This window comes from Mobula birostris, chromosome 10, assembly GCF_030028105.1.
Source record: "Mobula birostris isolate sMobBir1 chromosome 10, sMobBir1.hap1, whole genome shotgun sequence".
NCBI classification, from domain to species: Eukaryota; Metazoa; Chordata; class Chondrichthyes; order Myliobatiformes; family Myliobatidae; genus Mobula; species Mobula birostris.
In genome coordinates, this window is record NC_092379.1 from 43,399,046 (window position 1) to 43,406,612 (window position 7,567).

General features: G+C 45.6%; 1 long non-coding RNA gene across 1 annotated transcript; it reads right to left on the reverse strand.

The window, feature by feature from the left end:
• Positions 1–3,682, reverse strand: LOC140203959 (uncharacterized). Its single transcript, XR_011887465.1, has 3 exons — positions 3,523–3,682; positions 1,650–1,711; positions 1–1,520 (listed from the first exon to the last, which is right to left on the reverse strand). It is a non-coding gene; the product is annotated as an uncharacterized lncRNA (long non-coding RNA).
• Between the last annotated feature and the right edge of the window lie 3,885 nt (positions 3,683–7,567).

Genomic DNA, 7,567 nt, shown 5'->3' on the forward strand with positions numbered 1-7,567 from the left:
AACACTGCTCAGCACTGCGGGCCCTGCTGTCTGCTCTGAATCAGCCGTAGAAGTAAGCCTACATCTGTGGTGGTCGCCAATACAAAAGTAAATTTTTCTCACTAACAACCCTATGGCTTCTAAGCAAACAACGTTACCTTACTTGCTTGATAATTATATTTTATGATAATTAGTAATACTTTGTCATATTATTAAATTAAGTATTATATGTTTTATTGTACCAGTTATACACTGAAGTGTAGTGATAGGCTATAATCTTGTTAATGTCGTAACTATCACTATATTTCTGTGGAGCTTGGGAATTCATGTATTTCTTTCATCTTGGTTCAGTGCCTGACATTATAAGAAGCCCTATTCACATATATATGTCACACCCAATTTGTGTACCTGCTCAAGGCGAGTGAAGAGGACGGACGAGTGCGGGAGCGGTCGGCGGTTCCGGGATGGCGGATACCGGAATTCGACGGTTCGGAGGTTGTTGGAGGTTCGGAGGTCGTTTGTGGACGGATCGGGGAGGTGTGAGCTCCAACGACTTAATTTGGTGCACAAAACTGACAAATTTACTGAGTGGCACCTTTGTTTTTTTTTTTGTGTCCACTAACCACACCACCAAAAAGAGTTATAAAGTGTAACTTAACTGTACATTGTGTATTGTCTGATATTTTACAGTGTGGGCTTGTATCGGGGTGCATTACGTAGCGTCTACGCAAACGTGAGTACACAGTTTGGTAGGGCCTACGGCAGTTCCCCTAGACGGACGTGAGTTGATCGAGCCGAGCGTTACATATCTATCTAGCTGGGGTGCCTGAGACTTTTGCACACACCGCTGTATTTGTCAACATGGAGCGGAGAGCGAGCTTGTAAATCTGGCAGGAGCAAAGAATGTTGGGAATGGCGAGGATGGAGCACCGCAGGAGGGGTGTGGGACAAGTGGCAGAGGAGGAGTGCCAGTGCACTTGGATGGCATGGTTGCAGACACACCCAGCCCTGAGACACCAGGCAAGGCCATTTGATTCCAAACAATTGGTTTATTGGTCATTACAGATGTCTCTCTGGTGCTTCCCACTCACTGCCTCTCCCTTCCCCTATTCCCAACCATGATCCCCCCTCTCCCAGTCCACAATAGAGACCCACATCAGAATCAGGTTGATCATCACTCACATACGTAATGAAATTTGTATTTTTTTTTTTGCAGCAGTACAGTGTAATCCATAAAATCACTACAGCACTGTGCAAAAGTCTTTGGCACGCTATTTATATATATGTTTGTGTGTGTGTGTGTGTCTGTCCCTAAGAATTTGGCACAGTACTGTACATACTTTGATAGAAAATTTTTCAAAGTTCCAAGTTCAAAGTAAACTTTCACTTTTCATCTTGCAGGCGGTAACAGTCCACGTTGGCAATGATCTGCAGAAAAACCGCTTCAGCCGTTTCTAGGAGATTCAACGCCTCTACAGTGCACTGATGCCCCTGTCCACTTACGCTCCAGCCTCTTCCGTCTTGGACGTGATACGACGCCGCTTAAATTTGAGAAGAAATCATTTTATAACTTACTAATCTACTGTGTGGAAATTTTAGTCTTTAACTTCCTACTTTTTGTAAATGTATCTGTTTCCAAAACGTATTAAATATATTTAAAGCTTGCAAACCACTGTAATGTTGCATCAGTTCTTTTGCCTCCCCAGTAGATAACGTGTTGATGATATTTTACCTGTATGGTTGAGAGAGGGAGAGATAGCGGTGGGAACATTGACACATAGAAACAAAGAAAATTTACAGCACAATACAGGCCCTTTGGCCCACAAAGCTGTACCGAACATGTCCCTACCTTAGAAATTACCTAGGGTTACCCATAGCCCTCTATTTTTCTAAGCTCCATGTTCCTACCCAGGAGTCTCTTAAGAGACCGTTTTGTTTCCGCCTCCACCACCACCGCTGGCAGCCCATTCCATGCACTCACCACTCTCTGCATAGAAAAACTTACCCCTGACATCTCCTCTGTACCTACTTCCAAGCACCTTAAAACTATGTCCTCTCGTGCTAGCCAGTTCAGCCCTGGGAAAAAGCCTCTGACTATCCACACAATCAATGCTTCTGATTATCTTGTACACCTCTATCAGCCACCTCTCATCCTCCGTCGCTCCAAGGAGAAAGGGCTGAATTCACTCAATCTATTCTCACAAGGCATGCCCTCCAATCCAGGCAACATCCTTGTAAATCTCCTCTGCACCCTTTCTATGGTTTCCACATCCTTCCTATAGTGAGGCGACCAGAATTGAGCGCAGTACTCCAAGTGGGGTCTGACCAGGGTCCTAAGGAGCTGCAACATTACATCTCGGCTCTTAAACTCAATCCCACAATTGATGAAGGCCAATGCACTGTATGCGTTTGTAACCATAGAGTCAACCTGCGTAGCAGCTTTGAGTGTCCTGTGGACTCAGACCCCAAGACCCCTCTGATCCTCCACACCGCCAAGAGTCATCATTAATACTATTTTCTGCCAACATATTTGACCTACCAAAATGAACCACCTCACACTTATCTGGGTTGAACGCCATCTACCGTTTCTCAGCCCAGTTTTGCATCCTATCAATGTCCCACTTTAACCTCTGACAGCCATCTGCACTGTCCACAACACACCCAACCTTTATGTCATCAGCAAATTTACTAACCCACCCCTCCACTTCCTCACTTCCTCATCCAGGTCATTTATAAAAAAATCACAAAGAGTAGGGGTCCCAGAACAGATCCCTGAGGGACACCGCTGGTCACCGGCCTTCATGCAGAGTATGACCCATCTACAACCAGTCTTTGCCTTCTGTGGGAAAGCCAGTTCTAGATCCACAAAGCAACGTCCCCTTGGATCCCATGCCTCCTTACTTTCTCAATAAGCCTTGCATGGGGTATCTTATCAAATGGCTTGCTAAGATCCATGTACACTACAACTATGGCTCTACCTTCTTCAATGTGCTTAGTCACATCCTCAAAAAATTCAATCAGGATGTAGGGCACGACCTGCCTTTGACAAAGCCATGCTGACTATTTCTAACCATGTTATGCCTCTCCAAATGTTCACAAATCCTGCCTCTCAGGGTCTTCTCCATCAACTTACCAACCACTGAAGTAAGACTCACTGGCCTATAATTTCCTGGGATATCTCTACTCCCTTTCTTGAATAAGGGAACAACATCCGCTACTCTCCAATCCTCCGGAGCCTCTCCTGGCCTCATTGATGATGCAAAGATAATTGCCAGAGGTTCAGCAATCTCCTCACTTGCTTCCCACAGTAGCCTGGGGTACATCCCGTCTGGTCCCGGTGACTTATTCAACTTGATGCTTTCCTAAAGCTCCAGCACATCCTCTTTCTTAATATCTACATTCTCAAGCTTTTCAGTCCACTGCAAGTCATCCCTACAATCGCCAAGATCCTTTTCCGCCAAGACTATATGGTCAGTAAAGAAACGAAATAAAAACAAGGGCCCAATCTTATCAAACAGACTGTTGCGCAAAGTTGGAACTCACTGATAAGTCGATCGTTCAACTGCGACTTCCTCCGACCGTCGCTGCCCTTCGGACTCTCGCTCCACGTCCGGCGGTCTCCCAACATGTGTAGATGTAATCTAAGGCGGGGGGCGGGGGTTGTTGTCCCTGATGATGGAGACTGGTTCCCTGTCACATCGCTCTGGGTAGTTTTTTTCTGGATATCCGTTCTGACACGTGATGTCCGGCGCCGAGAGGAAAACTTCCAGGAGCTAACCTGGCAGGGGAGAGACGGTGATGAAGAGCTAAGATCAAACGTTCTTTACCGGAACGCTCTGATCGCCGGTGGTCATTTCAGCACACAGAGAGCGTTGGCAGGGGAGCGGCCTCGGGCTGACACGGGGTGGAATGTGGAGGGAATCGGCTCCGAAATCTGGCCCTTTCCCCCTGTGCAGCGGCGATGGAGGGAAGGATGGCTGGAGAGACGAACGCATCGGAGAAGAGGAAGGCTGGAGAGACCAGCGCTTCGATTCGTGGGGCTGGGGTCAAGAAGACGGTCAGACTGAGCGTTCGAGATTTGAAAGAAGGCAACGGTTTCAGTAGGGAGACCTTCATTTGCAGGGTGCTACCGGATTGCCGTGGCTTCAAGGTGGACGATCTTTACAGCGTCCGGGATTTCGCCGGTTACTACGACGTCACCTTCGGGCATGCCCCAGGGTGGCAGAAGTTACGTGACTGCTTCAGTGAGAAGGGGAGCGAGGCGCCGCTGTCGCTACTAAAAGCGCAGCCCCTCTACGCCGACGTAACGCAGCAAGAGAGAACGGTTCTGGTACAAATGTTCAACCCCTATGTACCGGTCGTTGGCATCCTCACATTCCCAGCGCGATATGTGGAGAGCGTGGGCAAGTGTGAGAACGTCAACGACAGTCTGGGAGTATGGACAAGTAAAGGGCAGGTCAGGGTGAAGCTGAGGGTGGACACCAGCGGCTGTGTCATCCATCCATCCTCAGTGTTCGCAACAGGAGGGAACCGGGGCTTCCTGGTTTATGCCGGGCAACCCAAGGTGTGCCGGAACTGCGGTAAGGCGGAGCACATCGCAGCCCAGTGTAAGGCTGTGCTGTGCAGAAACTGCAAGGTGGAGGGACACGGAGGCCAAGTCCTGCCACCTCTGCGGGCAGGCGGACCACCTGTACAGGGCCTGACCGAAACGGGCGGGCTCCTACGCACAGGTGGCCGGGAGAGATGATAACATCGGAAAGGCCCGGGATGAGGAAGAGGCACAAAGATCTTTCTTTCTTTTTAAATCTTTTTATTGAATTAGTACACAAAGAGTAAAATATATAGCAACCAATACATTGTTAGGATATAAATATAAAAGTAATATTAATACAAAAGAAAACAACACAACGTATGTTAATTATAGAATAACAAGGTAATATAATTGCATACTAATTTTTCATAGATACCAACAAAACGAAAAAAAACAGAAAGAAAACCTACCGTGCAACTAACCTAACAAAGCAAAGCAATAGGCTAACTGGGTATATACTGGACTTTAAACAATTAAACAATCGCGTCCTCAAACCCGGCAGATAAAATCCACGAAGGGAATGTATACGTGGTCAGAGAGAAAAAAAATAGTTACATTAAATGAAAATATTGAATAAATGATCTCCAGGTCTGTTCAAATTTAACTGAAGTATCATAAAGATTACTTCTGATTCTTTCCAAATTTAGACACAGTATCGTTTGAGAGAACCAAAAAAACGTAGTTGGGGCATTAATCTCCTTCCAATGTTGTAGAATACATCTTTTTGCCATTAAAGTAAGAAATGCAGTCATTCTACGCGCTGAGGGGGGTAAATTATTAGAAGGTTTAGGTAATCCAAAGATAGCAGTAATAGGATGGGGAGAAATATCACTATTCAGAACCTTTGAGATAATATTAAAAATGTCTTTCCAAAAAGTTTCCAGAGTAGGACAAGACCAAAACATGTGGGTAAAGGAGGCTATCTCCCCATGACATCTATCGCAAAGAGGGTTAATATGAGGGTAATAACGAGCTAATTTATCTTTAGAGATATGTGCTCTATGGACAACTTTAAATTGAATTAAAGAGTGTTTGGAACAGATAGAGGAGGTGTTAACAAGTTGTAAAATATAGTTCCAGTCCTCAGCCAGGATAGTAAGACCCAATTCCCTTTCCCAGTCAGTCCTAATCTTGTCGAGTGGAGCTTTCCTAAATTTCATGATAGTATTATAAATAGTAGCCGTTACACCTTTCTGAAACGGGTTAAGGTTGATGATAACGTCTAAAATATTTCTGGGGGGTGGGGGTAAGGCCGGAAAGGAAGAGAGTATGGTATTTAGGAAATTTCTAACTTGCAAATATCTAAAAAAAATGTGTTCTTGGTAAATTGTATTTATTAGATAATTGTTCAAAAGATATAAGGGAGCCATCTGAAAATATGTAAGGGATGTAAGGGATAAATTTGTCCCGGTGAGGAAAGAGAAGCAGAATAAACAGTGTAAAGACAGTAAGGTAGAAGGGCTGAAATGTGTATACCTCAATGCAAGAAGCATCAGGAACAAAGGTGATGAACTGAGAGCTTGGATACATACATGGAATTATGATGTAGTGGCCGTTACAGAGACTTGGCTGGCACCAGGGCAGGAATGGATTCTCAATATTCCTCAATTTCAGTGCTTTAAAAGGAATAGAGAGGACGGAAAAAGGGGAGGAGGGGTGGCATTACTGGTCAGGGATACTATTACAGCTACAGAAATGGTGGGTAATGTAGCAGGATCCTCTTTTGAGTCAATGTGGGTGGAAGTCAGGAACAGGAAGGGAGCAGTTACTCTACTGGGGGTATTCTATAGGCCCCCTGGTAGCAGCAGAGATACAGAGGAGCAGATTGGTAGGCAGATTTTGGAAAGGTGCAAAAATAACAGGGTTGTTATCATGGGTGACTTTAACTTCCCTAATATTGATTGGCACCTGATTAGTTCCAAGGGTTTAGATGGGGCAGAGTTTGTTAAGTGTGTCCAGGATGGATTCCTGTCACACTATGTGGACAGGCCGACCAGGGGGAATGCCATGCTAGATCTAGTACTAGGTAATGAACCGGGTCAGATCACAGATCTCTCAGTGGGTGAGCATCTGGGGGGCAGTGACCACCGCTCCCTGGCCTTTATAATTATCATGGAAAAGGATAGAATCAAAGAGGACAGGAAAAATTTTAATTGGGGAAAGGCAAATTATGAGGCTACAAGGCTAGAACTTGCGGGTGTGAATTGGGATGACGTTTTTGCAGGGAAATGTACTATGGACATGTGGTCGATGTTTAGAGATCTCTTGCGGGATGTAGGGGATAAATTTGTCCCGGTGAGGAAGATAAAGAATGGTAGGGTGAAGGAACTATGGGTGACAAGTGAGGTGGAAAATCTAGTCAGGAGGAAGAAGGCAGCATACATGAGGTTTAGGAAGCAAGGATCAGATGGGTCTATTGAGGAATATAGGGAAGCAAGAAAGGAGCTTAAGAAGGGGCTGAGAAGAGCAAGAAGGGGGCATGAGAAGGCCTTGGCGAGTAGGGTAAAGGAAAACCCCAAGGCATTCTTCAATTATGTGAAGAAAAAAAGGATGACAGGAGTGAAGTTAGGACTGATTAGAGATAAAGGTGGGAAGATGTGCCTGGAGGCTGTGGAAGTGAGCGAGGTCCTCAATGAATACTTCTCTTCGGTATTCACCAATGAGAGGGAACTTGATGATGGTGAAGACAATATGAGTGAGGTTGATGTTCTGGAGCATGCTGATATTAAGGGACAGGAGGTGTGGAGTTGTTAAAATACATTAGGACAGGTAAGTCCCCGGGGCCTGATGGAATATTCCCCAGGCTGCTCCACGAGGCAAGAGAAGAGATTGCTGAGCCTCTGGCTAGGATCTTTATGTCCTCGTTGTCCATGGGAATGGTACCGGAGGATTGGAGGGAGGCGAATGTTGTCCCCTTGTTCAGAAAAGGTAGTAGGGATAGTCTGGGTAATTATAGACCAGTGAGCCTTACGTCTGTGGTGGGAAAGCTGTTGGAAA